Source organism: Anopheles ziemanni, chromosome 2 (genome assembly GCF_943734765.1).
Source record: "Anopheles ziemanni chromosome 2, idAnoZiCoDA_A2_x.2, whole genome shotgun sequence".
NCBI lineage: Eukaryota > Metazoa > Arthropoda > Insecta > Diptera > Culicidae > Anopheles > Anopheles ziemanni.
Window position 1 is genome coordinate 37,719,537 of NC_080705.1, and position 16,986 is coordinate 37,736,522.

Genomic DNA, 16,986 nt, shown 5'->3' on the forward strand with positions numbered 1-16,986 from the left:
TAAAATTTTGGGTACATTTTTAATCCATGCTTTCGTCTAAACAATGCTGAAAAGTTGATGTTGAAGCGATGATGGTCTTTTCCCCAACCTAATCCAACCTCGTAGATAATTAACTCGTTGTCGTTTTCAACTGCCCTTTGGTTAAGCTTAATTGCCAGCAATGAGAACCTCAACCACATAGATATCCCTCCCCTGATTACGCAATTAATATGTCAAACGCAAACAACGTGTTCATCTAAGGGCAGGGGCAGGCCTGAAAAAATGAGCTACACGCAATGTGACAAAAGATGGCGTGTTTATGACGATATGGAAAACTGAATCCATGCCATGGTTTGGTGGACTCTTGTACTTGAGTCTGTAGGTTTTGGAGATCTGTAGATTTCAACAACATTATTTACTAACTGATTTATGTTGCAAATGCTCTAAGTGAGATCTTTTAAACTTTAATCAATCATAACGGGAAACCATTGGCAAATTACTAATTGAACACTACTAACAGTGAATTTTTTACGACAAGACAACCTAAGAAAATAAAAACAATTCCATCCAAAACAATGAATATAAAACAAAAATCAATTTCAACTGTGTTTGGTTGGTGGACGAATCAAACTTCCTACTAATTAAAATGATGCTTCAGTTTTTAATTATTCAATATAGATTTAGTCTTGGACAGTGCCTTTGCTTCCTTATGAAAAATCCTTGTCCTAATTTTTCTTAGCATAAAATGGCTCTTCGGTTGGGAAATGTAAGCATGCAATGGATTTTGATGGCGCTGGTTGAAGTTGAAATTAAATTTAATAATACATACAGCACAATGGCTCGCTTTGCATGCAAAAATAAACAGCTTTTCCCTCCACCGATCGAGCTAGGCAAATGTAGTTATAACGAGTTTGGTGGCCTAGTTTCATCAATAGCATGTCTGTGTGGTCAGAGGCTATTTTGAAGTTTGGCCACTCCATCGGTTTACAAGTATACTTTTGAGCTACACCGATGGCGCATGATGCATTCGATGTTGCCAACTTGGGACAGCCAGGCTTCGTCGCTAAATCTAATGAAATCCTGCGATAAACCATGCAGCGTAGTGGCCGAAAGTAATTTCAATAAAACATCGATCAATAAGCTTGCATCGGCAGTACCGTTTTTCCATCACAATGTCCGCGTTTCTGCATGCAGTAAGGTTAAAATTTCATGCCCAGTACGTTCAATATGGAACCATCCGCACTGCTTTGTAACAGAATGTCGATCAGAGGCGGGAATATTTTTAACAGTTTTTTTATGCTGTTGCATTTTCATCGCATCCCCAGCAAGCCCAATGAGGAAGGTATCGAAATCCATTCCCGCGCTGCGAGCAGTCTAATTTGAGTAATTAATTTTAAGTGTCGCCAAATGCAACACTTGCGTGCCATTATGAAGGACAATTAACAGACCGCAAACTGGCCCAGGTTGTTGATAATTTACATGCTCAACCATCGGCGGGAAGCGTTTTGCATCTAAATCAAATTGGTCGCGCCACCATCGCCGGCGCGAAATGGCCGTTCAAGTGACCAAACGGCGCACCCAAAACGGTCCCATTCGAGCGCCCATCGTCCGGGACTGAGGGCCACTAACTGGTGCACTTTCGACACTTGGTGCCCTCGCCGCCTCTCGAGCGGGCTGATGAAAATTTCATAAGCAGCACACAATGCTTTTATGCTGGCGTGCGGACGTCAATGGCGAACGGGAAAACAATCGATTGGTGGCGTGAGTTGGCCCGGGCCCGGTTGGCATGCATTCAATAGGCGCTAATGGGCCTCGCGCGCGCATAGACGCTCCGAGCATGTGTGGTTTTCAATAATTGCATCACACGCAAACGTTGCCAAATTTGGCGCGGCCAAAAGGGTTTGATATTTGTTTTAGGAAAAGACCAATATCCTTCGCCTTTGTCTAGGAACTGTTTTACGTCAAAAATATATTGGAACATATTGAACTTTTCGTTTGAATGCTTTCATTACATTCAAAATCAAATTGGAAATGCAAGAACAAGAAAAATTATTAAAAAATTAATTAAAAAAATGTCCAAGTATTTCTATTCATTGAATATACGATTTAAATTGCTTTTTTTAAAATCATAATTTTAAATTATTAATTGAATACGGAAGAAAAATTTCAGCCAAGTTAAAAACTACTTAAAACTATTGACTATAAAATTTCATTGTCCGACTGTTCTGAATATGTACAGCTAGCATCTTATAGTTAGCTACTTCTTTCTTTCTATTGCACAGTTTTGATTCTATATTACTTCCATAATGTCTGTTCACTGTTTACTATTACTTAATTCCCTTGTGTTGTATTATTGCTGTTGAATAAGCATACGTTAAAAGCTCAAATAGTGATCAACGTGCAAGTTGGAGAAAATAGTAATTCTGCTTAAAACCTGTTCCTAATCATTCGATGGTGAAAATTGCAGCTTAGGAAAGCAATCAATTAGCTACGAAAAGCATTCCAAATGCTCTGCAGCGTAATGCCTTCAATAAGTTATTTCGCTTCAAGTACGAACGGCATTCGAGCGTGAACTATCAAACATACGATCTTGTTAGCGCAGGCGATAATTTTGAATAATTTTATGGCTGTCCAATGCCATAAGTTGTCAAGGCTGGCAGTGTGCGGCGCAGTTTTCCCCGGGCCGTTTTAATGTTGATCCACGCCGTAAGTGTGTGACAATCATTTCGGTGTGCGATCGTAATTGATGGGTACGATGGATTATACTTCGGCCCGTCCGAGATGGCCGACCGGCCTTCGTTCCAATAGGCACGCTTTTTTACAGCGTGTGGCGCTTTTTGCTCTTCCCGTGATGAAACATTAATATAAAAGGAATCCAATAACGCCAGGTCATGATTCTGTGGATCCGTAATACAACGATTTCGAAGCGATACGAGTGCCCGTAAACGGGCCACTAGCAAATGAAGCGTGTATGTCCCGGCACCCGGAGTCGTACCATCCGGTGGCGTGAAGCGGCGTTTCGTTTCCGTCCAAAGTTGCAACTTCATTCACACGAGGACACGAAGGAGAGCGATGCTCCGGCTGTGCTGTGCTTTGATGATAAACACCAAGCATAACACCGGCGAACGCGGTACGTCAGCCCCGAAGGGAGGCGGAGCTTTTCTAGAGCCTCAACGGCGAAATGGAATTGTCTTGTGATGATGGTTTGATGGTGTAATGATGTTATTTTTGCGACTGCTATCTGTTATTACGAGCGTAGTTTGTCATTGTAGAGGGCCACCGTCACCGGCATTAGGCGCCTCGCATGCCATGATGGATCTAGGCGTTTTTCGTTGCCCCTCGGTACGGTACCTATATGCCTCCGAACGGAAGGTGACGATCGTCGCCTAAATCACCGAAGTGAACGAAGATGTTCTGTGATGTCAGATGGCCCCCGAGGCCACGAGACAAAAGCAAGCGATAAGCGCACGCTTTACCCACGAGCTGATACTTAGCTGAGTGCACACATATTGGCGAAAGAAAGCATCAACAAACATTGTTGAGTGTAAAACAGTACCCTCTTCGCGAGTTACAGTTCATATCAGTCCCAAAGGATGAATTATTTGACAAAATGTTGTTTTAAAAATTAATTCACAATAAACAATATTGGCAGAAGAAATAACTTTATACATGCATTAAAAGTACAATCAGGTTATCTTATTTTGCAAGCCGTAAGAATGCAAAAAAAACTAATTTAAGTATTAACGAAGTACAAAATAGCAGCATTATAGTTTCAACGACATACTGTTTTAGCTATGTAATTCAAGAAGCGAGAAAGATTAGGAAGTGAATTAAGTTAAAAAGTTGTGATTTTTTAAATAAAATTGTCCATATCCCATCGAATAAAAGTACCACAAAAAAGATTTTATTTCAAAAAGAGATCGAAAATTATAATTTATTAAAAGTAAAATTTGAACTAAAAAATGAAACTTAATTAACTAAAAGTTAATTGATTCCAGATAAACATTTAGATTTATTATTTCAAAACATCGTCAGAAATCCTGCCCGTATAAGTCAACTAGCTTGATGCCCCGGCGATGCTCGGTTAGGAAGGGGTGGAGAAAAGAGTTATGTTATTTTACTAAAGAGCTATATTTTTACGCTTGTTTAAAACGTATGCTTTCACCCTTCACGATAAAACTTGATTTGAATCTCTTCCAGGAAGCACCAGTCGATGTGTAACTCTGACTATAACTTTCTATTGCATGATATTCCGTTGTTTTGAGAGGTTTAATTGCTCGCAAATTATCAAGTTATTCATTATTGTTCTACGAAAAAACTCCCGAAAGTTACAGACAATCGTTGGTTTGTGCAACACAAATAAAGGTTTTGTGTATTTTAATGATGTGCTGTTTTTTGTTAAGCACGGTGGAGTATTGCTAAAAATGAGTTTTTAATGCAAAATGTTGAGGATTTTATTTTAAAAAACCAGGAATCAAGCAAACGTTTCACAACATTTGCAGTGCTTAAATTTAATGTGTGTAAAATTTCAGACGTGACGTTTCAGTATTGGTCGAGTTTTTAGTATGTTTGTCCATACAAAAAGAGCTTAAATGCTAATTGATAAAAATAAAATTGTATGCTGCACGTTATACTAGCAGAAGTTACTACTGTGATTTTCAACAATCAATAACAGTTTTGGCCCTCAAAAGCTATTTTTTTTAGAGTTTTTTTTTATTTTTTTAAGTCTAAAGCTGTGTCACTTTATCAATTTTTAAGTCTAAACCTCAATTTTGGATGGCAAAATAGATAGGATGATTGAAAACATAATTTCCGACTTTGGAAGAATACTATTATTGCTGGATGAGTAATTCTGCTCATGGTTACGAAGGATTTAAATCTAAATTGTTTTGGTAAATACCTTATATAATTAATATAAGTAGTTATAGATAACAAGAAACGTGATCATACTGCTCAATAAATATAATTTTATGGCACAAAATATCATACAATGTCAAACAAATTGTTCATTATTTCTCAAACTTCCAATTATGGAAGAATCTTGTTGCTCGACATTTTAACTGCTCTGTTTAAATCAGATAAACGGCCTCAGTAAACCTTCAGTAAAACGCACTGCACACCGTATTACTAATTGTTATATCATCAGGAGCCAAACGGCTCGAGGTGGCCATAAATCGCCCGTCATTTTTTTGTTTGCGTAACAACTCGCCAGTTGAATGGGTGCGATTTTCTCGATAAATATGCCACCCAACTAACCGGACGAGAATCCTTCGCAATCAATCCGCAGCACTCTGCCCTTTCGTGGGTGTAAATGGTGACTGGCGTGTGCGTAGCCGGTAGGCTTCGGACTGGGATTGACTGCAAGCTGAAAGTCACCGGAGGCGAGTGATGGATAAAAGTAATTAAAATTAATAGGACATCTCACGGATGGATAGTACGGTAATTAAGCTTCCGTTTACAGTCATTGAAATGTGTACGAAACGGCCACCATTAAGGGAAAGCTCACGGTGACCGGTGAAAAGTGACTCCATGGCATCGGGAAATAATCGTTACTATCCGGCACTTTGGTCCGGGTCCGTAGAGGTCACGTGTTATGAGCGCGGGATATGACGTGGTGGCCCGGAACGGGGAGGTGAAAATGGATGGATATTGAGTTCTCGGGACAGTTTCGGGATCCTATTTAGCTTCTCCCCATTCGAAACCGACGCCTGGGAACGGGTAACCAGGAGTTGCGATCATTAGTGTACCTTTCGACAAATATTTACAAATTGGACAGAGCATGGTGAGCTTTGGTCGCAAAGTGTGGCCGGCAGTTAGTTTAAGAATTGGGGAAGCTGTTTTGAGATGATTAAACCTTAGTACCAAGTGCAAACAAACAAACGAACACTCTCCGTTTGCGTTGGTTCCGTTTTCTTCGTCAGTGGTCCGCTACATTACCATAATTGACTAATCGACCGGCGGTAAACTCGCTTATCAAAGTCTCATAAATTACGCTAATCAAAACCGCTAAAAGCCAAACAGACGGCAGAAGAATTGTGTGAAGTAATCACGTGCAGAAAGTTACGTTAACACCGTCCAAATCCACCCTCCGCAAGAAATACCAGAAGCCAACGTTTTGATATTTCCAGTGGCCACTGCCCAAAAATGGAACCTTTCCCAAAAAAGGAAAACCTTCGACCGCGGTCCTAGGAATCGCCGAGTGCGGTCGCACCGAGAAGCAAGAAACTAAGCAATATAGTAGGTGTACGATGAAATACCGCTTCGAAAGCTAAAGTTTATTTTACTTAGCTTTGACTTAATTTTTACGGCCCATATTTTTACTCACTTTCGTGCTTCCGGCGCGCGTTTGGCGAACCAAGGTGACGATGGCATAGAAAAAGGAAGGAGCGGTGGTAGGCGAAGGAAGGGACCGAGTTTTATTGCTTTGCCAACTTTTTGCTCCACCGTGCCTCCTTCGTTCGTACGCTGCCTCCGGAGTGGGTAGAAAGTTTAGCTTACTTTGCCCGGTGCGAGCCGAAGTCCTTAAAGGAACCGACCCGTGTATGAAAACGCGAAGTCCCGGAATCACGCCTGGTACAACATTTCTCGGTAGCGGACGAAACGGTTCAAACTTCCCGGGGGTTATAAAAAAAAGGCTGTTAATGTTTATCAGAGAATTCAACGGGCGATGCAGAGCAACACCGGGAAAACTCCTTGGTACATCGACGGAATAGGAGTTACGCTCGGCTGTGAGCGTTTCGCGTTCGACCAACCCGGCCTTTTGTGATGCCATTTGGGCTTCAACTGCCTGCGATAGGGTTTCGATTGGAAAAGCAATACGAAATCCAGACGCAAACATTCACACAAAAACCCACATCATATGACCGGTAAACGGTTGTTTGTGTGCGCGTTTGTGAATTGTATAGCAATAAAATGGGTCTTCTTCGCTGTACAAGTTACCGCTTGACGAGAGTTTAGCAATGAAAGCCAACAAACCAGGGGATGACTATAAACCTGGAGCCGGTTTAAAAGAGTTTTACGTATTACGAGTGCGTACTTTACGGGAGAAAAACATACAACTTTCAATGGTTCAATGCATGTACGACAGCTAGAAATGATTAACGATATTGTTGTTAGCCATTACTCCGGCGGATGATCCAATCGATTTAAATGAAAGTATTTTTGATCACTATTAAATTTGATTCATGAAATTGGCCTTTATGTATTGATTTTCCTTAATTTTTAAGCAAAATAAAATTGTGTTTTCGCATTTTTTTGGTTATCTGATTAAATATTCAAATCAAATTGCTTATCAAAGATCATTAAATCAAAATTGTGCACATTTTGCCCCATTTTGACAACCGTTAGCATATTCTTTTTCCGACATATACCTTTCACCTATTCAGAATTTGATAATAAATGAAACATCATTAACTTAAATGTTCTTGCCATTCTGAGGAACATTCTAAACGGTGAAATTTTACTTTGTTTTTAATCTTTGTGTTCGAATAATGTTTTTTAGTTTTTTGATAAAATTATTTTTTTGGATGCTCGACTGAACTTACGATAATTTTGTTGATTAAAAAAATAATATAAACTGCATATAAAAATACTGAATAGCAAGGGAAGCAGCATGCATTGTAGACGAAAAATTGTAGATCATTTGTTTTGATTTCATTCTCTATAGTTGTTGAATCCTAACAACTAATGCTTAATACTAGATTTAACAAAAAGTCCAGACATGCTTTCAGTAACCTGTAGGTTCTAAAACAAAGCTTCTAGCTACATATTTAATCCTTTGTATATCCTTAATGCGTTCCAATAGGTAGGTTCGAACCACATATTCAAGCCACCAATCATAGAACAAGCTTACAAAGCATCGTGCAATCGTGAAAATCGAAAGAAGAACTTATAGGATACAGGACATTTATAAGCCAGTTATTGCGAACGTTCGACATTGAAGAGAGAGAGCACCCTGTTCTAGCCACTATCGTTTCTTCCTGGCGGCACACGTTGCAAAACGACGTAACTGGGAATTACCGGCGGTGTATCGTGAAAGAGTTCGTTTCCATTCCGTCTCCATCGTCGAACCGAAAGCGCAAAACTATCACGTCCCATGGAGCCATTACTTTCCGAACCAATGGCCTATAACGTGACGTTACGTTTGCCCTTTCGCCTCCATTCGATTGGCGCCGAGGTTGGCGTCGAAACGTAAATGAACACGGTGAATTAGCGTGTTATGGATTACCGCTGTTCTTGTCGTCAGCAGAACGAAGCTGTCTAGTTAGAATAGATGAAGGTTTTTCTACTTTGTGCAAGATTTTGCACCGCGAAAAGCTCCTTCAAAGCAAGCAAAGAATCTTTTGAGGAACACCTTCGGAGCAGTTCGGCTGTAGCATCTCACTTTAAGCGACCCTCGAAATCAAATGTCAAACCCCGTACCTACCACAGAGCTGCGCGAAGATCGATTCGGCACCGCAGGAGACAACCCGAAAAGCACGTGGGTGATGAAGATAATAGTACACTGAGTATCTTAATTATGCAAATACACAGCACCGGCAACTTTCAGCAGCTCGGTTCGCATCGCGGTGTGCGGTCAGCGGAGCTGGTTGTTGTCGAAGAAACGCGAACCGCAACATCAAACCACACTCCGGCCGGACCCGGGGAATTCTAATTTATTGCAAACGGCCAAACGAGCCGCTTTCCGGGAAGCGACATTCGGTGGGCGGCGGTGGCGGTGGTGGTGGAGGTGGTGGCGTCGATGGGCAGCCGTTACGCTGGAACCGGTTTTGGCCCACCGTGTCGACCGGGCTGGGCGGCTCGTGGCCTACGACGAGGTCAGGGTTTTCGCTGCGTCCGGCGATGAAGATGTTAAGCCGGCGTTGATCCCGGGCCCGGTGGTTGAAATCGACGATGGCACCTCTGGCGTGGATAAGCTGGAAATTAATTCCAAACTTTATGAAAATCGAAACCCAACGCTCCGATAAGACGAAGATTTTGAGCAAAAGCTGGTAAGAGTATTGCAGGAAACGAAAGAAATGTTGCTTTGGGCACGATTCAACCGAAGTGAAAACAGATAAGAAAAATCAATAAACGGGCCATTCCAACGTTTGATTATTAAACTTCGTTTCATGGTGGGATTTCATAACTACTTTTCAGGTTTTAAATTTATTAGTTGCCAATTCACGTTCACACAGTTCCACATTTCTAATACACTCTCTCGGTTCTGCTGCCTAATTAATAAGTTGATTTCAGCATATGGCAAATAAATCGGTCTCTATTGTGCAAGAAATCTCTCACAGACTCCACAACATTAATTTTCGGTTCAGCAATTTGTACGATCTATATCATATGCCACATTAGCGTTAATAACGTTCATGCCACTCCGCCTTGCCATCTTCTTCTATTTCGCTTCGATTGGAGTTCTTGAATCCGAGCCACGGATACGGATAAGATTGCACGGAGCGAACTCGTCAGCTGAAATTCTCAGCGGTGCAATACTCAACCAATGCAATCACCAACCTTTGCCAGCTTCTTCGTTTGCCCTGCCTCGTTTGCCCTGCCTCGTTTGCTTCCCCGCCAAGCTGATGGTAGATAATTTATTCAGAGATGAAACAGATGTACATTACTGACAGACTGAATAGATGCTATCACCAGTCCGTATTCATTCTCATTTGATTTGCTCTATTTGAAGTGTTAAATGAGTAGTTGAGGAGATGTTGATTGTTTGTGCACCGATTTGACTTCATCTTTTGAGTCTAAAATTTGTGCAAAATGTTTTTATCTTGAAAACTATTCGTTTGTATTCTTCAAACCCACAAGTCTACTATGCTGAATAGGAAATTTTATTATAACCAATGTTGTTGAATAATAAAAAATACGTCTAGAAACCCACACATTATTAAGACAGCGCCCGATATCGGCATCCTTCGACTGATAAATGAATCGTATTCTGAAGTATCGATTTTGTCCCGGTCCTAAACATTACGGACATTATGGTGCAAAATATAACCCGGCCAAACTTTAAGGCGCACGTGTGCTACCCAATTTTCATAGGTTTGTATCGATTCCAAATCCCCCGAGCTTAAATGGGAGAAAAACAAATAAAATAACGGAACTGATGGCAGTTGATGAAGGAAAGATGCGGCGCGGCCGTTTGGTAAACAGCAAAGCGTAAGAATGATAACCCAAGAAAACTATTTTCGAAGATTTCCCGCCCAAGCCAGATGAAGGTTTACCAATCTCCTCGTCGTGCGTGTGTGTGTATTGGTTCGGTTTTTTCTTCATCGGGTTGTGGTTTGTTTTGTGTTTGCCCAAGAAAAGTGTAATTGTTTGTCGAGCCCTGTACAAACACACGGACGCTCTTTTACCGTAAGCCAAAAGGTTGAAAGATATCGAAGGCGCAAAACCCGGCAGCGACCCTACACTAAGTCCGTGTCTCGAAAACCCGTTGTAGCTCGATTCTTTTTCCTTCCCCACTTCGGCATGAACGGTTAAAATGATAACACTGACACATTCGAAAGATAAATGCGCGAGCCGATGGTGGAAAAAAGGGAAAATCGAAATGATCCTTTGACCGATCCGGAGGGAAGGCAGACACACGGCCGCTTACATTCCAGCGACTGACCGCAGCTTAAAGATAAAGCTGTCCTTTTTATGGGCAACCGATGATAAAATTATGCAGAAATCCTCACAAACTCACACAAAATATGTGCAGGAGGAAAAAAGGCAAGCCTATTCCTTGTTCACTGGCTTGAATTTCGTTTTTGCCATCTAGTTTGAAATGACCTAGATTGCTTTATGTTTTCAAAAGGACACTTTTCCTTTCTGTTGATAAAAAATTTTCCTTTGTTTATTGCTATTTGTAATAAAGTTTTAAAATAGTATGAGAAACATAAAGCACCAATCCGTTCAATTGTGATGTTAATTTAAATGCATTTTAAATATTTCTTAGTACACGCTAATTGACGATTGCGTGCTATTTTGATATTGATTTCTTTAGTTTGTTGCTAAATTTCAATTTAATGCGCACTACAAAAGCGGTCTCCATAAGTAAATATTATCCATAAGCATAAGAACTTTTTCGTTGTAAATCATAAATGGGTCGTAAAAATCGTCCACATCGACACAGGTCTACATTTCTTGCACGATGAAAACCACCTGTCCTTGGCAAAGGGCGCTTGCGATGCGACGTGCAAGAAGTGCAACAGCCTCCGGGGCCAACACGAATTTTCCCACGAGACTTATTGTGCAGCCCTCGACCTTCACCCTAAAGCGCTTCTTCCTGCACACATTAAGGCACCGGGTTCAAGCCCAAAGCCTGTTGGGCGATTCGGATTCATATTGCACGCTCCCGTAGTTTTCCAGCATCTCCGACAGCGCCAAAGTGCCAATTGTTCTCCCTAAACGCAATGAGTGTACGTGACACTCTTGACATGTGTCAATAAAATAAATTAACACACACAGACACACCGCACCGTGTCGCATATCCTTTATGTACCGCAAACTCCCTGTTCCACTTAAGGAACGGCGAGCACAGCACCTCGAGGGGCTGGAATCAAAATTTTGAGACAAATGTGTCCCTTTGCACTTAACTCACCCCGGAGAGTCTTTCGTAAGTTGCGGAAACGATGGCAGCTTAAACAAACAGGCGCAAGTGCTCCCAGATGCGTGGCAAAAGTGGAAGATGGAGAGTAAACAACGAATAAAATTGGTGTAATTGGAGGGGAGAAAATATGGAGTTGAATTGCAAATGTAAATATATATGAAAAACACAAATATGGTTCAGAAACCATTTTCACCGGAAACAAGTTTAGTACGGTAATATGCTATACTGTTCTATGCGGATTTCGATCATCTCTTAACGACGTTTTAACTGTTCTTTGATCATGTGTTATTTTATTTAAATTGAATTTCGTAATTTTCATGGGTGCTGAAGTTTTCTCAACGGAATTAAAATATTTGATTTACATTTTTCAATGAAAATGTATAGACATGACAAACGCTTTTATCACATTTAATCTTAATAAATAAAAATAAAGTTTTACATGTCTGAATTTCATGTTGATCTTATATTTAAATTTTCAATTAGATTTAATTTCTGCATTATTTTTATGCTTATTATTACTAATTTCTATCATTATTAGCTCCGTCTATGTCAAAATTTAAATCATTCTAATACTTGAATAGTGTGTGTTTCTAAAGTAAACCATGGTACATGGCTAAATGTATATACCTATTCACAACAGCTAGTGATAGGAGGAAAGGATCCGGTTGCTTTCAAACGATGCATAAAATCATTTCCTTTCAGATGAATATCTTGCAATGAACCTTTCCCTTCATATGCCACATTCCGATCAATCGTTTGCCGAGGAAACCCCTATTTCTCAAACGTCCGAAACCGGTACATCTTTCTCCGGCGCAAGCTACAGCTTCCACCGATAAGGGGGATAAGAAATTGGCTATGAGGTATGAGATCTCGAGAAAAACTACATAAAAAAGGAGGAGATCTACTACGCTCCCGATCCGGCCTTTTCCGTTCGCCGGCACGGCTTACGAGTGGTAGTATATGTTTGCTTACCTTTGCATTCCCATTCCCGGAGCCGTTTCTCCGCTGGGCAGGAAGTGTGTATCGCTTTCGATATTATGGTAATAGTTTTGACTACGACTTTCCTACGACTTTCCTTCGGTCGATTTTTCCGATCCGCCAGCGTTCGGTGATGCTGGCACACATACGCGGCCCGGGAGGAGGGGGACGCGCACGTACAAGCGAACAACTGTGCCGTGCGGTTTCCGAATGGCAAAAATCGACGCTGGCGAATATTGTGCGGAGCATTACCATAAATATATTTTACTTCGGTTTGGCGAAACGCAGATATAAAAGCAATAATGCTTTCGGAAAGACTGATTTCACCCGGTGCTGCACCCTCCCCGCCTCGAGGAAAATCTTCGTACCGGGCGGGGACGAGTGGGTGGACTCTGTTTTTGTGTGATTTTATTTGAATTTATAACATTCGACTTGAATTGATTCCGTTTTCACAATCTCCGGAGTCGAAGCCGGTGGAGGATGGCCATCCAGCCAGGAACGGGCACGGACCGATACCGAAACAATACGCTAAGCGGGATCGTGTCAACTCTTAGGCGAGGAATACGACAGGTACGATTGCGTGCTATCATTACGGTACATGTCGGGGAGCTTACCACTATCGTTGGATATGTATGTGGGGAAAGATAAAAATGGCCGGTGTGAGGATAAAAAATAAATAAAAGCACACTAGTTGTAGTTTCTTAGTGATGCGCTTGCCAATGTGGCTGGGGATCTACACTTCTGGAGCTTATGGCTATGAGGTACAGCACCAGGGACGGCTTTATTATGATCTGAAGATAAATGTTTAGGAAATAAAGCTCGTGGCTTATACTCTCCGGAAAGATTCTTGCCTTGTTTTATACGATGAGACGAAAAGATGGTTCGAAGGATCCCGTACCAAATATTTTATATGCTTAGATGACTATTAAAACTTAAATACTACATAAAAACTACTGTTTCACAAAATGATGACATACTATACTGAGTAATACTAACTTATGAGGTTTTGATGGAGGAATTTATGATAATGTTTTCAGAAAAACAGATGAATAAAAAAGAAGGTTCGCCGTTGCGATTCCGATATGTATACTGCTGTACATGAATACACATTACAGTAACTCTCGTCGAGACCAAACAAACAATTTTTCTGTTTGTTTGATTTGTCTCAACGAGAGAGATAAATATTATTCCTACATTTTGAGTTAATACCGTTAATCTTTCAAATAGAACACTTTTGGTACAGGGATACTGTTTTAGAAAATTTTAGGAATTTCAAATAAAATAGATGAACGTGAACACTTTATAACTTCACCGCTATAAAATTCTGGATAAATGAAGTATAACTGGTTTATTCTATAATTCTAGGTAACACTGTTAGCTCTCTATATTATTGAATTAATAACGAAAAAGCTCGTTAGGCGGTAATAAAATGTCTGAATTTTATGATACTGAATAAATAACGTGGATCTTGGAAAAAACCCTGAAAACAGCCAGTACAAAAATGTTGTTGGTTCTGGTGCGCCTATTTTTACCTTGCTCACAAGAAAAAGCTTATGAAAACTGCGTAATTATTTTCCCTCAGTTATGCCTAGAACCCATAATCCAAATAATTGGAATTTTGGGTATTTCCCAACCAACTAAGTGATGCTTTTTTAAACTTACGAACGATGCATAGAATTTTAAACCACCCGTCCCCTCCCGGGGCCAGGTGTTGTTTTAATAGAATTGAAAAGTTGTGCAGCGCCGATCGCATCCCTCGGCACATACGGGCGATGGTGATTGACATCCCACCTTTGTGCGCCATAGATTGATTTTCCACAAGCCGGCCGCCATGCCGAAAGCCCCCGTTACACGGTCTTTGATAAATAAAACATGCAGTGTATGCAGTGGCCACAGCTTACTGAGTCGAGGTTTTTCCCCCGGAATGGCAGGTGTTTCTAGCTGCAAGCTCCCACCGTAATCCCAAGATAAATCATTTATTCATTCCTTTGCGGTAAAGTCCGTGCATTGATTTCTATTATAGTACGTCAAACGGACGGACATCCAACCCGATCGGGCGAACTGGAGGAGGAGGAGGAGGAGGTTTGATCTGGGCGGAAAGGCGAGGGGCAAAAAAGTCCACCAAATTTCCACCCAGTTTCCGCTATATTTGTCTTTCGACCGGCCATTACGACAGCCCTGTCGTCCCCTTTCGGGCGTCTGGACCGACGGGCTTTTCCGGAGCCCCCTTTTCCGATGCCGATGCCGAAAATCGATTTGAAAAGAATAACAACTCGAATGCAGCTCCGGCCCCAGGGCCCGTGTTGTTCATTTAGGGATTTGTTGTTTTTGTTTCCGGCTCTTTGGGAACGGTTTGCCAGAGTCCGAAAAACTAGCGCGGCCATTTTCTTGCCGATCGTTGATGCTGCTGATGCTGCTGTTGTTGTTGTTTACTCTGATGATCGATGGGTGCCGCTGGGAAAAGTTTTCATTCCATTCCGCTTGAAACTCATTTTTCGGCTCGGACGTCGGAACGTTCGGGGCCCAATGAAACCTGGAAATGACTGAAAATTGCGGTCCGAAGATTCCGACGACGTTGCGATGGTGGTGGAAAGAAATGGAACCGGGAAAAAAAGAAATGATAAAACGAAATCAGTTTTGGTGAAGTTCGAACGCCAAAATGGCATTGATTGTTGATGAATACAGGCTCCCATTCCGGCGCATTCTGGCGAAGATCGTCCAAGTTTTCAAGTTTTCGATCAACTTTCAAATGTCACAAGACAAACGCTGAGCGCGGTTGGCGTTATCTCCGCTTGGAATGCGCTTGAATGGGATGGCGCCGGGGAGCGCAAAAGGGTGGAAAGAAAGTTTTCAATCCAATCAACCGCTTTAACTTAGATTGAACATCTGATTGAGCTTTGATATGGGACTTCAAAAAGTGGTCCAATCGGTAAAACGGTGCTGATAAAACTTTTTACTCTGCATGCGCTCATTGAAAGGCTTTATTGAGGTGACTATTTTATTTTCTCATCTCAGTTATTATTTTGCACTTCACCTGGCACTCATTTAAGTTTCTTTTTAAGATTGGAATAAAACCATCGTACACGAGTTGTTTGATGATAAATACCTACAAATTCAACCCTCGATTCTTCTCGAAGTTTGACCTGATTTCGAAAGTTATTTTTAAACAAAATTACCCCAAACAGATGCAAATCTCTCATAGGAAGACGGGGTGACAATTATGCCAGTGCCTATGTTATTATATGCTATGCACAGAATAATAATGGAAATTCAAATGGTTGGACTGGCTGGAACGGTGCTTCGTAATTCGATTTCCGTTGAATGCCGCATGATAGATCGTCTGTTTTTAGAGTGAATTGGGTTGGCCAGCTTTTCCGCGTCAATTCGCTTTTGAACTCCAATCAGTATCAATATCTTAATTTCCCCCCATTCGGAATTGTGTTTCACTTGATGGTGTTCATGTTTAATGACACCGTAAGGTGATAAAATATTTGTTCATACCTCCGCTCCACTCCGAAATGTTCCATTTTCTTCGGAAATAGTCTCGTACGGACGATCTAGTTTGGAAAAGAAAACTCTAGGAATGTTGGTGCTACGAGATACCTACAGATGGCAAGTATCTTTGCACCTTGAAAATGACCTCCGTGTCGTAGTGACAGACAGAAAACTTTCGGCCACAACCCCATGTAAGGCTTCGCCGAGCGAACGAACGATGTGATGGCCGCTCGAAATAGTTTTGTGGAAAACACTTAGGCAAATATGGAGCTCCTGTGAGGGTCCATCCTCTGTTGGCACATGTGCGGTTTTGCGACACCGCTATGATTTCCATCTCGCCCACGGCCACATGGCCCGACGGTGGCGAAGACAAAGGCACTTCGGGATCCACATCTTGGCTAATGCATCCGGCAAGGCAAGGTGCTCGGACGCGCCCAAGAAAGAACAATCACCGGAAAAGGATAAGAAATATTAAAGTGCAATTAGGCAGATTTCTGGTTGGTCTCGCTTAATGATTATTGTTATGACTATTATCATTTTTATTATCGCGACCGTTATAACTGCCCGGGATGGCGTCGGTGTTGAACTTGCACTTATAGTTTTGCACGATTGTTTGCTCTTCGCTTCGATTCCGAAGCAAAACTGAAACCGAGAAATACGAAACCGCGCGGAATTTTCAGTTTCTTCATGCCAGAGCCAAGCTGATTGCTTTCTAAAGGATCTGTTTCTATCTACAGATAGCAAATGTTTGTGATAAGAAGTTGGTTTGAATTGTTTTGAGGATCAAATTTAAATTTATTGTCAAATTTATTTAATGTGAATTTGTTGTAGTCATTTCATGTCGGTGTGATTTAGTCGGCATTTTGAGAAAATGTTATGTTTTCGACTCAGACTATTGGTAAGGGGGACTCTATAGAAAAACAAGAAATTCTTTTTTGATATAGACT